Source organism: Podarcis gaigeae, assembly GCF_964106915.1.
Source record: "Podarcis gaigeae genome assembly, chromosome: 3".
Lineage (NCBI taxonomy): Eukaryota > Metazoa > Chordata > Lepidosauria > Squamata > Lacertidae > Podarcis > Podarcis gaigeae.
In genome coordinates this window covers 118491605-118508612 of record NC_139680.1, presented here as the reverse complement: position 1 = coordinate 118508612, position 17008 = coordinate 118491605, and positions in this window count along the sequence as shown.

Here is a 17008-nt window from a genome sequence, read left to right as displayed (position 1 = left end):
GGGCAATGAGCCTCTCTTTAATTCTTGCACGTCTGCAAGGTATGCTTGGGAATATTTAAGTGCCCCCTTTTCCTAATGTGAAGGATAGACTTGATGCTTTGACATTTTCTTGCAGCACTGAGACACAGCAGAGCTGTTTATTAATAGCCAGGTGCTTTGTGTAACGTCCACCTGAATTTAGGGGCAAACAGGACGTTTGATGAAAAGCAGGGTCTTCTGAAATGCGGTGGTTGATTACAGCAGGGGCTGACCAGAGCAAAGGCATGCGTGGGGATGCTCAAATAGTGCACATCCGGAAACCAGATGCCATTTCAGGTGAGCGCTGAATGCATAAGGAAGTTTGCAAATCATCTTGATAGTTGTTCTCTGACACTGCCCAGATGGAGCCATTAAAGCTGGCCAGAGGCAATGTGAATACTCATGAGTATATTGCATCTTTAATCCATAGCTGCATTGAATTGCACCTCTAATGGTGCTATTGTCCAATTTATTTTAATTTTGGGCTATTGATTGTTGTGTGCTTTATTGCTGCAGCCCACCCTGGGGTCCAGGGGAAAACAGAGTGAGGCAAATAGTGTTGATAAGAGGTCACGTTCCAGGGCCGGATTTAGGTTTGATGAGGCCCTAAGCTACTGAAGGTAATGGGGCCCTTTATATGTCCAGCTGTCCTTCGTCAACAACAAATTGTCACTGTTTTATGTGCTGAATATATGCTATATGGTAATTTATGGACCTAACAGGTATCTAAAGCCATTTGCACATACAGTGGTATCTCGGATTACATACGCTTCAGATTACACACTCCGCTAACCCAGAAATAGTGCTTCAGGTTAAGAACTTTGCTTCAGGATAAGAACAGAAATCGGGCTCTGGCGGCGCGGTGGCAGCAGGAGGCCCCATTAGCTAAAGTGGTGCTTCAGGTTAAGAACAGTTTCAGGTTAAGAACGGACCTCCGGATAAATTACGTACTTAACCCGAGGTACCATTGTTGTACTTTATCAACGTACATCCAGGTGTGTTTTTTGCTTCAATTTTTTTTTGGGGGGGAGGCCCAAGAGAGTGGGGCCCTAAGCTATAGCTTGTTTAGCTTATATGTAAATCTGGCACTGTCAAGTTCTAGGCTTGAGAGAGGAAATAAAAACTTAACAGATTACTGGGTCCAGATGCCATCCACCCAAGAGGCCTCAAAGAATTCAAATGTGAGCCGCAAGGACTCTCCAGCTCTCTTCTGCCACTTCTGGGTTTGAAGAGAATTATGTAATTATTTTGATTGTGCATAAATGGGGGGGATGCCTGCATTTAAAAGTTCTAACAGCCCAAATCCCCACGCTATACTGCAGCTTTCTTTTGTGACCTTAAAACTCTACTGGAGGGCTCTCTCTTTCGCTAGAGACAGTGGAGTAACGTGGGGCGGCAGCGGAGGGGGGACTGTGGCCCCAGGTGCAAAATTATGAAGGGACACAACCAGGTGCCACCATGGAGACACCAGCTTCGGTGGGGATCCCCGCCCTGGCACAGCACAGCCCTGCTTGGCTCTGCTAAAGGAGGGCATTCTGGTGGTGTCAGTGGCTTACCTGCCCTGGGCCCCAGCAACCCCTAATACGCCACTGACTAGAGACTGAGTTTAGCCCCGTCCTTTGGATCTAAGGATCCAACCAACTCTTTTATAGATCACCTGTGAGATGTCATTAATATCTAATTTCTCCCTCACACACAAACAAACAAATGCTCAATAAAGACCAGACATAGCCTCGACTCTATGTAAGCTTTGTGCAAGCAAATAATAATAATAATAATATATTAGTTATACCCCGCACATCTGGCTGGGTCCCCTCAGCCACTCTGGGCGGCTTCCAACAAAACACTAAAATACAAGAACCTTTTAAACATTAAAAGCTTCCCAAAACAGGGCTGCCTTCAGATGTCTTCAAAAAGTTTGGTTGTTATTTTTATCTTTTACATCTGGTAGGAGAGCGTTCCACAGGGAGGGCGCCACTACCGAGAAGGCCCTCTGCCTGGTTCCCTGTAGCTTTGCTTCTCACAATGAGGGAGCCGCCAGAAGGCCCTCGGCGCTGGACCTCAGTGTCTGGGCAGAACCATGGGGGTGGAGACGCTCCTTCAGGTATACTGGACCGAGGGCGTTTAGGGCTTTAAAGGTCAGCACCAACACTTTGAATTGTGCTCGGAAACGTACTGGGAGCTAGTGTAGGTCTTTCAGGACCGGTGTTATATGGTCTCGGTGGCCATTCCCAGTCACCAGTCTAGCTGCCACATTCTGCATTAGTTGTAGTTTCTGGGTCACCTTCAAAGGTAGCCCCACATAGAGCGCATTGCAGTAGTCCAAGCGGGAGATAACCAGAGCATGTACCACTCTGGTGAGACAGTCCGCGGGCAGATAGGGTCTTAGCCTGTGTACCAGATGGAGTTGGAAACCTGTTGTGTGTTAACTATGGCTTGTGCCAGTACACATAAAATGTGACATCGCTAAGGCTTTGGATAGAGAAACTTGAATCTGGAGAGGGGTCACATGCACCCATGGTTAGCTCCCCATTTTCACACCATGGTTTGCAAGGAGCCAACTTCATTATCTGTGCTCCCACACCATTTTGGGGTTTTTTTTTAATTGTCCAAAACCTGAGTTTCCTAGATCAAAGCAAAACACAACCTGGGACATTTGCAAACTAAAGTTTGTAACAGGGCTAGTTCCGGAGATGGGACTGGACAGAAAGTAAAAGTTCAGAAAATAGATTTCCACCTGCAGGAACGCACCTCCTGCAAATGAATGTAAGAGGACCCTGCAGTACAGAGTGCGTAGATGAGCCAATTTGACAGAACGTACTTATTTTGGCAATAGATTTGTCAGAGGAAAGACTGAAGGTGAGACAGGAGCCTGCAAGGGATGATGGGGGAAGAAAGAGAAAGAGATTTACGCCGGAAATCAATTAGTGGCATCGTCTGCATTTCATTTAAGAGCCTTTTCCGCGTCATTGCTCTTGCAAGAAGCCAGAACTAGAAACCTCCCACCAAGAACTTGCCATTGCTGGCAGAGTTCACACATTCAAGCCCTGTGATCAATTCACAATTAGAGGCCCCAGGAGTTACGCCACCTTGAAATATCTTCTTTTCTTGTCTGGTGAAATAAAAATAGCTTTTCAAAACCGTCATATTCGGCTGCAAGAACAGAAGGGCGAAACTCCTTTGGGGTGGGCCATTAAAAATTGCCCTGCTGGGTCAAGCCAAAGGTCCATCGAACCCATCCGCCGTCTCCAGCCATCAGTCTGCAAACTTGTGGGTCAGTGCTAGAGACTGACTAAGGCAAGAGAAGATCAATGAGTCAGAGGCAATAGATGTGGTCACCAGTGGAGATTGGTCCAGGCCCCACTTGTCCATTTTCCTATTCCTACGTCTTAGCGTTGCACAGCAGAGCAGAAGATGTAGACCAAACCAGCATTGTTTCCCCAGTAACTTTCCCCATCTTGGTGCCCTCCAGAGGTTTCGGATGGCAACTCCCATCAGCACAGATTGTGTTCCAAAATATGTGGAGGGCACTGGATCCTCTGCCTCAGGCATCATCTGAACCAAGTCTGGGGCCTGATTCTGAAGAGCCCCAGTCTGCACAGGTTCCCCTGCAATAACACCAGCTGGGCTGAGTCAGGGGCCTGAGCCTGCCCTGGCTCCAGATGTGGGGATTCCCTCGTTGCCTCCAGCTGGGCCATCACTTACAGCTGCTCCACTACCGGTTGGGTCAGGGGAGGCTGAGGCGGCCTCTGGGTCTAGTCACCCACCGACGTCTCCTGAGCTGCAGAGACTCAGGTCTGAGAGAAGGAGAGACCTGAGTACTCGCAGGAGGAGTGCTCGCCTTCGGGCAAAACAGGGAGGTGAGTCGCCGGGGGATCAGGACCGGCCGCTGCCCTGACAAAGATAAAAGGCTGTCGGACCCCACCCAAGGTTGTGGGAGCAACGTTGCTGTATGCTAGATCCTGCCTGAGTTCCTGTACCTGTCCTTGCCTGGTTTCCTGCTTCGTGTCCTGCCTTGGCCCTGGCAGACTGACTCCCAGTGGAACCTTCGGATTATGGACTGGACCTGGACCGTGTTTCACGGGTTACCCCCGGGCCCAGCACAATGGAGAAGAAGAAGGTGACCAAGGTCTACTACCCGTGATGGCTCATCTTTGCCTCTCCATTTGGAGGCAGGAATGTTTCTGAATCTCAGTTGCTATAAACTGCAGGAGGGGTGAATGCTGCTCTTGTGCTAAGGTCCTGCTTGCTGGTGTGATAAACATAAATCTGCCCTTCTTCCCTTATGGGGGACACAAGAGCCCTTATAGAGTCCTTTGTAGGTTCTCCATCAGTCGGAGAAAATAACAGAGGCCAACCAGAGAATATTGAGAAGCAAAGCAGCTAGTAAGCCTGATCTTTATTGATCTGTTGCAACAGAGTCCTCACTCACCACCCTGTTGCAACAGGGTGCTCCCCTCACACGCAGGAAAGGAGGAGGACCCAGAACAAAGGTGTGCCCGCCCTTATATAGACATTTTAAATTGCCTGCCTTGGAGTCCAAGACCACCCCGAGAAACATCCAGCCTACATCACAGAAGGGTTTTAGTTCAAGACCACCACCCCGACACATCATATCTACATCACAGAAGAGGCGGTCTACAACAGAAATCTGAGTGCATTGTTTACCTCCTGTCTGGCAGGTTACCTGTTAACGCTTACTTGATGGGATACCCTGGGGAGCCTGGCCAGTCTTTTGTAATGACAAATACTTAGTTCCTGAGCCAGGTCACAGGCTCACCCTATTCATACACAGACATACCCTTAAGACAGGATTTGTGAAGGAAAAGACAATGGGGAGGCTCCCCCACCTCCTTCCTCCCTCCTTGCAGAAAAAACATTTGAAAATGGTTTCAGGGCGGTCCTCCTGTGCTGCTCCAGACATGTGGTCCACACATCTATGTATGCGCTTGGTTGGTACATTTATTAACATTTATTATATATATATATATATAGGACCTTAAATTTTTTATTTCACTTGTTGGCCATCGGGTTGGCCACAGTGAAAACAGGAGGCTGGACCAGATGGGCCCACTGGCCTGATCCAAGAGGCTCTTCTTAGAAACCAAGAAGACCCATTGCCTAACTCCATCAAGATGCCACCTGCAGCTCCATCTGGTACGCAGGATGAGACCCTTCCTGCCCGCAGACTGTCTCACCAGAGTGGTGGATGCTCTGGTTATCTCCCGCTTGGACTACTGCAATGCGCTTTACGTGGGGCTACCTTTGAAGGTGACCCGGAAACTACAACTAATCCAGAATGCGGCAGCTAGACTGGTGACTGGGGGCGGCCGCCGAGACCACACAACACTGGTCTTGAAAGGCCTACATTGGCTCCCAGTACATTTCCGAGCACAATTCAAAGTGTTGGTGCTGACCTTGAAAGCCCTAAACGCCTCGGTCCAGTATACCTGAAGGAGCGTCTCAACCCCCATCGTTCTGCCCACACACTGAGATCCAGCGCCGAGGGCCTTCTGGCGGTTACCTCATTGCGAGAAGTGAGGTTACAGGGAACCAGGCAGAGGGCCTTCTCGGTGGTGGCACCCGCCCTGTGGAACGCCCTCCCACCAGATGTCAAAGCGATAAACAACTACCTGACATTCAGAAGACATCTTAAGGCAGCTCTGTTCAGGGAAGTTTTTAATGCGTGACATTTTATTGTATTTTTGGTCTCTGTGGAAGCCGCCCAGAGTGGCTGGGGAAACCCAGCCAGATGGGCGGGGTACAAATAATAAATTATTATTATTATTATATTTTAAGTTCACTGTCTCTGTGGGCATTCATCCCTGCCACTTCAGCTTCTGGGAAGGTGTAAGAGGTGCTTGACATTTGCTTCCTTCTCCTTGAGAGGCCAATCTTTTGAAATGTGTTTCTTTGTAAGCCATCTATTTTGGTGTTTTGCGGAATATTTCCAGGGGAAGGCCATTATTCAGAAGGCTTGCAAAACAACAGTCGCGGGCTGTTGTTTGTTTTTCAACACCAGGACAATGCATCAAGGCATCATGCGGGATGGATGTAGTCATGGCAACAGCAGCGGTACAGATAGACAGAAGACGATATGCCATTAAGTACATCACAGGGTAGCCGTCTTCATCAGTCATGCTAATCATCGCATCCAGTCTGGGCCTCCTGGAAAGGAGAAGGGGCTTCCTTGTTCTTTCTTTATTTTTATTTTTATTTATTTTAAAAAATGCATTTTGAATTCATTTCAAGAAAAATAACAGTTCTGGGGAAGGGCCGGAGCTCAGTGCTAGAACATCTGCATGAAGAAGGTCCCAGGTTCAAAGTCTGGTATCTCCAAATAGGACTAGGAAAGACCCCCCCCCCCGCCTTAATCCATGGAGATCCACTGCTGGTTAGCTTAGACATGCAATGCAGATTCACTTGAACTTAATATAGGAACAGGTAGGTAGCTGTGTTGGTCCGACACAGTCGAAATAAATAAAAAAAATTGTCCAGTAGCACCTTATAGACCATGGGTAGGCAAACTAATGTCCAGGGGCAGGATCTGGCCCAATCGCCTTCTAAATCCAGCCCACAGACAGTCCGGGAATCAGCATGTTTTTACATGAGTAGAATGTGTCCTTTTATTTAAAATGCATCTCTGGGTTATTTGTGGGGCCTGCCTGGTGTTTTATTTACATCTCTGGGTTATGTGTGGGGCATAGGAATCCGTTCATTATTTTTTTTAAAAAAATATAGTCCAGCCCCCCCCCCCCAAGGTCTGAGGGACAGTGGACCAACCCCCTGCTGAAAAGGTTTGCTGACCCCTGGTTTATACCAACTAAGTTTGTTCTGGTATAAACTTTCGTGTGCATGCAGACTTCTTCAGATCCTGGAATCTTCTGTCTATGAAGAAGTTGCATGCACACGAAAGCTTATACCAGAACAAACTTAGTTGGTCTATACTGTAACAGGCATAGGCAAACTTGGTCCTCCAGATGTTTTGGGACTACGACTCCCATCATCCCTAGCTAACAGGACCGGTGGTCAGGGATGATGGGAATTGTAGTCTCAAAAATATCTGGAGGGCCAAGTTTGCCTATGCCTGTTCTATAAGGTGCTACTGGACTTTTTAAAAATTATTATTAATATAGGAAGGGTGTTTTCTGGCAAAGGGTGTTTAAGGAGATGACAGAAATCACTGGGTTAAAGCTGACCAAAAGTCCAAAGATAGCATTATTATAAATTTGTAATGGGGTGGAAGGTTCGCAGGCAGGCAGGATACTATATACCAATGGAAGACACAAGATTTACCCACCCGGGAAGAATGGCAGATGAAGGTGATGGATTACATGGAACTGGCGGAAATGACTGGCAGAATCCGAGACCAGGGAGAAGAGTCGGTGGAAGAAGATTGGAAGAAATTTAAAGACTATCTACAGAAACACTGTAAAATTAAGGAATGTTAGAAGGATGCTGGAATGAAGTTATGTGGTTTTAGCAGTAATGCTATAAAGGGTTAAGTAATAATGGATTGTCAACAGGTCAGAATGTAAAGTTATAATATATTAAGATAAATTAGTAAGATAAAAACAAGGATGGAAAGGATTTGCTGAAATAACCAATTGAACTAGAATACAAAAAAGGGAGGTGTGAGGATGTCAAGGAAACAAGTAAATGAAAGACAAGATATGGAAAGATGGATTTGTTTTTAATTGTTTCTAATTTTTTTTGTATTTTGTATTTTCTGTTTTTCTTTTTCTTTTCTTTATTTTTGTAATTTTTTGAAACTTTAATAAATATTACTTTTTAAAAAAGAAAAAAAAATGCTATATACCAAGTATACCAAGATTGTTAGTTCCGGTACTTCATTAACGTAGCAGAATTCAGTGGCAAAAATCCTTATTACATTGCAGGATGAGGCAAATGAATGCCCAGAAAGCAAAGGGAATGTCCAGCTTAGCGGTTTCTTGCAGGTGAGGCTTTAGCCTGCCCTGTGCCATGTGGGTGAGGGAAAGGGAGTAGAGTATATTGGGCGGAGCTGGGAGGTGAAGCAGAGGAAGATATGTGCACTTCAGAAAGCAGCTCGAGCATCTGGTTATCGGTTTCTTGTTAAATCAAAGTACTGAGACTTGTAATGAGAAGTGTTTATTGATCCTGTCTGCACTGCACGGACATCTGCTGAATAAACTGCCCAAGTTCTGCTTCTGCCTGGAACAGATTTCCAGGATATAGCCAAAATATATATCCCTGGAGGAAAGCCTTCTGCGAGGCAGTGATGGTGAGTGGTCTCTGCACCCAACCACAGGGTGTACAGAGGAAGGTGCCTAATACCATAGCTGTCAAGCGTCCCTTATTTGGAGGGACAGTCCCTTATCCCAGCGCCATGTCCCGCTGCTGTCCCTTATTGATGATGTCAATAAGCTGCAGATGGAGCACGAGAGAAAAGATACAGAACTGCAGCAGCATCTTTGTAGCTTGGACTTCGTTTTGCGCGAAAAGTGGTTGCTGCTTGTAGTTATTTAATTGCAGTGTTTCATCAGCTGGTGTCTTGAGCAGCAACCTCTGGAAACGAAGGGCTAAAAACCGGCGCTGCTCTCCAAAATTATCTGGTCCCTTTTAACTGGTTGACTAAAATCCCTTATTTTGGCTGCTGGTCCCTTATTTTCAAATCTGTAAGTTGACAGCTATGCAAATATCCTTGGTCCATCTAGCTCAGTATTGTCTACACTGACTGGCAGAAGTGTCAGGAGATGCTGGGAGTTGAATCTGGGACGTTTTGCATACAGCACAGATGCTTTATCAGTGATCTGTGGTCCTCTGGCAGAGGCTAAGGCTGTACCACTAAGCTATGGCCCACCTGGGCCATTCAGTCCAGTGGAGCCTACTCTGGCTGGCAGCAGCCCTCTAGGGTCTCAGCCAAGAGGTCTTTCATGTTCAGTTGCTCCTTTCGAAAAAAAGGGCGTTTTTTAAAAAAACTGAAAATACCAAGATTTGCTCCTGGGACCTTCTGCATGCAAAGCTTTCATTCTATGGTTTTCTTCCAATAAAGGGGAAAATCATTACATTAAGATCCAAAACTGGGGGGCGGGAGGGAAGTCAAAAGGGATTATACGTTTATGTATTCAATTCATTTCTTTATGTAAAACAGAAGATGCAAAAATGTGAGTTATGAAATGCCTGTAGCCCCTAATTACTACTCCTGAATAAATCTATTAGTCTTAACGAGTCTCAAACCCCACCAATTCTGCATCTCACCCCACATATCCAGTATCCCTAAGCAGTTAATCGTTGCGCTCTGTCCTGGCTGGTGTGCTTTGCTGTCTCCCGCCCCTCTCTTCCTGTTGGATTTTGAATTAAATCTTAATGGTTGTTTATCTGGCAGGACACGGTTACTTGCCACTTTTCTCTGATTGCACACCAGGCTCTCTCACCTTCAAAGCATAGAATTGGAGAGTTGGAAGGGACCCCGGGGGTCATGCAGCCCCACCCCCTGCAATGCAGGAATTAGAGGTAAATAATCTGTATAGTGGCGCTGTGCTCTAAACCACAGAGCCTAGGACTTGCCGATCAGAAGGTCGGCGGTTCGAATCCCCACGACAGGGTGAGCTCCCGTTGCTTGGTCCCTGCTCCTGCCAACCTAGCAGATCGAAAGCACGTCAAAGTGCAAGTAGATAAATAGGTACTGCTCCAGCAGGAAGGTAAACGGTGTTTCTGTGCGCTGCTCTGGTTCGCCAAAAGCGGCTTAGTCATGCTGGCCACATGACCCGGAAGCTGTACACCGGCTTCCTCGGCAATAAAGCGAGATGAGCGCCGCAACCCCAGAGTCGGCCACGACTGGACCTAATGGTCAGGGGTCCCTTTACCTTTACTTTTTAATCTGTTTAGTTAAAGCTATGGTTTTCCCAGTAGTGATGTATGGAAGCGAGAGCTGGACCATAAAGAAGGCTGATCGCCGAAGAATAGATGCTTTTGAATTCTGGTGCTGGAGGAGACTCTTGAGAGTCCCATGGACTGCAAGAAGATCAAACCTCTCCATTCTGAAGGAAATCAGCCCTGAGTGCTCACTGGAAGGACAGATCGTGAAGCTGAGGCTCCAAGACTTTGGCCACCTCATGAGAAGAGAAGACTCCCTGGAGAAGACCCTGATGTTGGGAAAGATGGTGGGCACAAGGAGAAGGAGGCGACAGAGGACGAGATGGTTGGACAGTGTTCTCAAACCTACCAACATGAGTTTGACCAAACTGCGGGAGGCAGTGGAAGACAGGAGTGCTTGGCGTGCTCTGGTCCAGGGGGCCACAAAGAGTCAGACCTGACTAAACAACAACAAAATCCCTGGCAGATGGCCACCCAAACTCTGCTTAGAAACCTCCAAGGAATGAGAGAACACAATCCTCCGAGAGAGTCTGCTCCACTATTGAACAGCTCTTGCTGTCAGAAAGTTTTTCCTGATGTTGACTCAGAATCTCCCTTCTTGCAAATTGAAGCCATTGGCTTCATACCCTACCCTCCAGAGCAGGAGAAAACAAGCTTGCACCCTCTTACATGTGACAGCCCTTGAGATATTTGAAGATGAATATTGTATCTCCTCTCAGTCTCCTCTTTTCCAGGCTAAACATACTCCTTCAACTGTTCCTCATAGGGCTTGGTTTCCAGACCTTTGATCATCTTGGTTGCCCTACTCTGCACACCTTCCAGCTTGTCAATATCCTTCTTGAATTGTGGTGCCCAGAAATGGACACAGGCCTGGCAAAAACAGAACTGGGGCTGTTGGGAGTTGTAGTCCAATCTGGAGGGCACCAGGTTGATGAAGGATGGAGGTGGAGGTTGCGAGACTTAGAGCTACTTAGACTCTAATTATGGGGAGGACTTGCTACCCAAAAGTGATGCTTTTGTAATGATGCGTTTCAACTGGTGTTTTGCTAGGAATAAAACCCGGCGTGTTGCTCTTTGCTGACGAATTGTGAGTTCTGAGTTTATGGCCTTTGCTTCCACCTCCGTTCGGCAAGGCTGGTCTTTCGGCTTGGGATGCGAGTGATGGATGGAGCGCTGAGATGCCTGAATGATGTTCCCCGCAACCATAGGTGCTAGAGCCTAGAGGGGATGGGAAGCAACCTGAGCTGGATTCCTTTGCGTGGACAGGCAGAGTCCCCCAGATCCCGGGCGACCCCCCCCCCCGTCATGTGGAATAACGACTCAAGACAACGTGCTATGGGATTAAATTGGCCACAACTTTATTAAATTGGCCACAACTTTATTAAATTTAAAATGTGGGTAGACCTTGGCTCAGGCATTGGGCATTATCCCTCCCCAGTCCCCAGCCGGGGACCTAGGGAGCATCAGGGTTATCCAGTGGGGGGGGATGGGCCAGCTCTGGAGAACATATGTTCAAGCAGAGATAGCCACCCCCCGTTATGCCACCGCCGCAGGGGAGAGCAATGACGACCTCTCGGCGTACGGGCAAAACCTCCCTTCAGAAACCCCTTTAATGGGGAACCCTGGTATCGCCACTGCCAAGAGGAAGATAGACTAAAGGATTCCGCCCGAGGCCTGATACCGCCAGCCCGAGACCGCAAAGACTGCAGTCTCGCCGCCAAGACTACCTACATCTGAAAAGACCCTTCATCATCCCGCCACCATAGGTGCTGCAGCCTGAGCGGGATTCCTTCCTGACAGGGACACCAACTCTTTAAAACCGGGTTAATTACCTGTTAAGGGGAAAGCAAAGCAGCCTGCAGAAAACGCCCGTAAAAATGGCTTATGGCTGTGTCCCACTGCAGTGCTGTTAATATTCTTTAACAAGGGAGCTGAGGAGCTGGGGATCTGGCAGCAGCACCAGGCAGAAGGACTGAGAAGCCTCTTTGGTTCAAGAGGAAAAGAAATCCCGGGTATCTCCCACAGCTCAGCAGAAGGGCATCTCCTGTGCATGCAGAAAGTCCAAGGTTAAAATCCCGGCCTCTCCAGGTAAGGCTAAGAATATCCCTTGCCTGAATTCCTGGAGAGCTGCTGCTGCCAACCTAGCAGTTTGAAAGCACGTCAAAGTGCAAGTAGATAAATAGGTACCGCTCCAGCGGGAAGGTAAACGGTGTTTCTGTGCGCTGCTCTGGGGTTGCAGTGCTCATCTCGCTTTATTGGCCGAGGGAGCTGGCGTACAGCTTCTGGGTCATGTGGCCAGCATGACTAAGCCGCTTCTGGCGAACCAGAGCAGTGCACGGAAACGCCGTTGACCTTCCCACCAGAGCGGTACCTATTTATCTATTTGCATTTTGACGTGCTTTCGAACTGCTAGGTTGGCAGGAGCAGGGACCGAGCAATGGGAGCTCACCCTGTCATGGGGATTCGAACCACCAGCCTTCTGATCGGCAAGTCCTAGGCTCTGTGGTTTAACCCACAGCACCACCCGCGTCCCATTGAACATTAAAAGCTTCCCTAAACAGGGCTGCCTTCAGATGTCTTCTAAAAGTCTGGTAGTTCTTTTCTTTGACATCTGGTGGGAGGGTGTTCCATAGGGTGGGTGCCACCACCAAGAAGGCCCTCTGCCTGGTTCCCTGTAACTTGGCTTCTCGCAGGGAGGGAACCACCAGAAGGCCCTCGGCGCTGGACCTCAGTGTCCAGGCTGGATGATGGGGGTGGAGACGCTCCTTCAGGTATACTGGACTGAGGCCGTTTAGGACCTTAAAGGTCAACACCAACACTTTGAATTGTGCTCAGAAACATACACCAAGTCTTCACCTCCTTGCCTTCCTCCCTATCAGTCTCAATCAGCCCCATCCGCCTCCGGGTTCAGCATACGATTTGCGGATATACAGCTTCCATTCCATGACGCAGGGCCTGTGCAGGAGATCTTCCTGTTCGCCCCCACTCCCTGCCACAATGACGCCACTATCCACACCTCACAGTGAGGCCACCTGAGTCGGCGGAAAGGAAATCTATATGCCATCACACCTGCTTTAGTCTTCAGTCTGAGCAGACTCAGGTCCAATTAGCTAACAAAAGGCTCTCCCTCGCGGGGGGCTGCGTTCCCATTTCATACCGTGCATGAGCTTTGCCAGCTCTGCTGCTGCTTAGCTCTCTCCTCCCGCAGCACTGATATCTTTCCTTTCATCTGCGTAAGGCTTGCGAAGGACTTTGTGTCTCATATTAGCAGATTACCCCGACAGACGGGCCGTGACGCATCGCCTTCCCTATCGGGTTTTCTCCATGACTGTCCTGCTCACCCACCGCCGCTGAAGAGGCACACAAACAGCTTCATGTTTAAACGAGGAAGCAACTGATCTTCCTAAAATAATAGGTTTTTTTTTTAATCTGAAAGAGGCTGGCGTATGCTGGGGGCGTATGATTTTACAGCACATTTTGGGGACAAGGGTGAAGGGTCTAGCCTGGGTCCTTACCCAGAATGCAGACTGAGATCCTGGATTGAAAAGTTTTGAGGAACTGTCGGGTTCCGTCCTGGGCGATTCTGATTCTAGCACCCCTCTCTCTGTGCGGTGAAACAAAAATAATATGCAGGGCACTTTGCAGCAGTGTGGAGTCTGTCATTTCCCCCCAGCTCCAACACAAGCAGAGAGTCAGTGGCGTAGCCGGGTGCTCTGGCACCCGGCGGCAGGGTGATCTGACCACGGGGACAATCACCGCGGCTGCGCAATCCTCCCCAGGGGCTGATCTCAGCACCGGGGGGTGGCAAATGTCACCCCCCCTTCAGGCTGAAGGGCGGTGACATTTGGGCCCCCCCTGTGTCTCCCAAGCCTACAGCAAACCAGGGGAAGGCGAAGAGTTGCAGCAGCTGCTTCGCCACTTGCCGCTTTGCCACTCGCTGGGCTTGGGGGAGTCGTGAACGGGGGCCCCATGCCGAATGTCAACCCCCTTCGGGATGACACCCGGGGTGGTCCGCACCCCCCCCCCGTGATATTTCCATTCCCCCTTAAGGAACAGGCATTAGATTGCTGCATGTCACATGTCTGTTTACGTTCCAGCACAGCTTGCTGGGAACTTCTGTCTGTGTATGGCTTTGGCTTTTGCTGTTCTCTCCGAGACGACACGAGAGAGAGTCGACATGTTTCTTTGTTCTGATTTATGTTTAATAAATCTGTAGTTAAAGTATGACTTCACAAGCCTCACGCCTATTCTGTGTGCGCAGTAAAGTAAAAAGGTAAAGGGACCCCTGACCATTAGGTCCAGTCATGACCAACTCTGGGGTTGCAGGGCTCATCTCGCTTTATTGGCCGAGGGAGTCGGCGTACAGCTTCCGGGTCATGTAGCCAGCATGACTAAGCCGCTTCCGGCGAACCAGACCAGCGCACGGAAATGCCGTTTACCTTCCCGCCAGAGTGATACCTATTTATCTACTTGCACTTTGACGTGCTTTCGAACTGCTAGGTTGGCAGGAGCAGGGACCGAGCAACGGGACCTCACCCTGTCACGGGGATTCGAACCGCCGACCTTCTGATCAGCAAGTCCTGGGCTCTGTGGTTTAACCCACAGCACCACCCGTGTCCCTGTGTGTGCAGTACACTCTGCTAATAGAATGACCTGGCTTTTGAAGTCCAGGTCGCTGATTTACGTCGGAGCACAGGCCAATGGATGGAGATGGCACAGCTGGGGCTTGCCAGCTGGCCTCCCGGCCCTCTGAATGTCGACAACCCCTTCCTACGCCCCTGCAGATAGAGGCTCTTACAGTGGTACCTCTAGTTGCAGACTTAATCAGTTTCGGGGTGCCGTTTGCATCCTGAAAAGTCAGCAACTAGAGCGCCTCTTATGCGCATGTGTGCAGTGCGATCGAGCGCTTCTGCGCATGTGTGAAACACGCAGGTTGCTTCTGCGCATGTGCAAAGGACTCAGATTGCTTCTGCGCATGCACATGTGGCGAACCCGGAAGTAAACACTTTTGGGTTTTCCATGTTCGTAAGCTGAAAGCCCATAACAAGAGCGGTACGCAGCTAGAGGTACCACTGTACTTGGAAGCATGAAATACATACATTTATAGAGGTACATACTCTACAGCCGACACAGGACTCAGGGTGTCACACTTCATGAGTTCAGGAGCAGGGCAAAAAGTTCGGAAACGGACCAAAATAATGAAGATGTCTCAGCAAGCCTCCCTGCCTCTCCTGCCAACTTTTTAAAGACAAGGCGTGGCCTGCTAAGTCACGAGAATCCCTTGCTTTTCAGGAATATCAAGACTGCAGGGTCCTGACTCCCAGTTGCCGGAGAACAAAGATCCGGAGACGAAGCCTTTCCAAAGGTTTTAATGCTTCATGGCTGAGTGGGGATTAGTGAGGAGATTTCACCCCTCCCACATCCAAGAATCTCCTGATGAGTCTGCTGATTCTCCAGAGAGGAGGAGCAGTGTTCTGCTCTCTACTTATTCTGCTCCAGCACCACATCAAACAGTCAGTCAGTCAGTCAGTCAGTCAGTGTGTCGGAGAGAGAGAGACTGAGTGTTAGAGATCGTGTGTATAGATAAGGTTGCTGCTAAGAGCAGCTGCAGACACTCAGTGCAGTGCAGCATTCATTTATGCTTAGACCTCATTTAACTCTGTACATAGTTGTGTATTATAGCTGTAGATAGAATAAAGAAGATATTCTACAGAGCTGCTCTCCGAGTTGTTTATACTCTGCTGTACTCTGCTAGACTCTGCTGTGCGACGACAGTCTTCTTGTGGAAGTGAATCCGGTGCTCACAACTCTAAGCTGTGAGTCCACAGCACTTTGACCTGTTTCTGTGCAGAAGGTGGTCTCTGGAAGTGCTACCCAGCTCGCCTAGCCCAGTCGGGGCTGAAGTGGATGAGTCCAGTTGGTGACACTGGCTCAAGGGCGATTCTGACATCGATTAGACCCTGATCTCCCAGGTCCTAATCCAGCACTCCAGCCACCTCACCACACTGACATATGTAATGCTTTGGGGATTGAATTGGGTTTTGTAAAATGTGTATATGTCTGTGTGTGTGTGTCTGTGTGCGTCTGTGTTTACACCAGGTTTTTTTCCCCAGCTGTTTTTTTTTTAAAAAATGATATTGAATTAGTAGTTTCAAAAACTGTTTTGGGTTGCATTTTGTTGATTTATTGTTGATTTATAAGTTCACAAGATGCCCAGAGGCCTAGGCAACTCTGTCGCAAGGATGCTACAGCAAGATGCTGGAGAGACAATACCAGGCCAGGTGGATCAATGGTCTGAGTTGGTAAAAGAATTTGTCCTATTTAAGACTGCTTCCTCCCATGCAAATCTGCCTGAAGATCAAGATTCTGCTCTAAGGCCTGTCCCCAGGTCTTCAAAGGTGAAGTTTACCTATCTATCTATCTATCTATCTATCTATCTATCTATCTATCTATCATCTATCTATCATCTATCTATCTATATCTATCTAGCTATCTATTTATTTTTAATTATTTATTTAAAGGTATTTGTAACCCACCAAAGTAATGTCCATTGGCAGGGCCTTTTCTGTGGTGGCCTGGCATTTAACACAGTTGGGGAAAAGGCTCTGCCTGAGACTACTCCCCCTTTCGCAGCCTGGTGTGCTCCTGATGTTTTGGACTACAACTCCCATCAACCCCAGCACCAAACACCTGTGCTTGCCATGGGCTGATGGGTGTTGTAGTCCAAAAACCCATGGAGAGCAACAGATGGATCAAAGTTTGGAGGAGGCAGCCTTAGGCCAGAATGGTGTAGTGGCTGGATGGTTGGGAAGCAAGGATTCAAATCCCCACTTGGCTGTGAAGCTCACTGGGTGGAACTGGGCCAGCTGCTGCCTCTCAGTGTAACCTACCTCACAGGGTTGTTGTGGGGATTAAATGAGGAAGAGGGGGAGAACCATGTAGCACAAAGAGGCGAGCTATCAATGCAGAAAATCAATGCAGCTATCAATGCAGAAAACAGAAACCCCTTGCATATTTAAGGTAAAGGTAAAGGGACTCCTGATCATTGCGTCCAGTCGTGGCCGACTCTGGGGTTGCAGCACTCATCTCGCTTTACTGGCCGAGGGAGCCGGCGCTTCTGGCGAACCAGAGC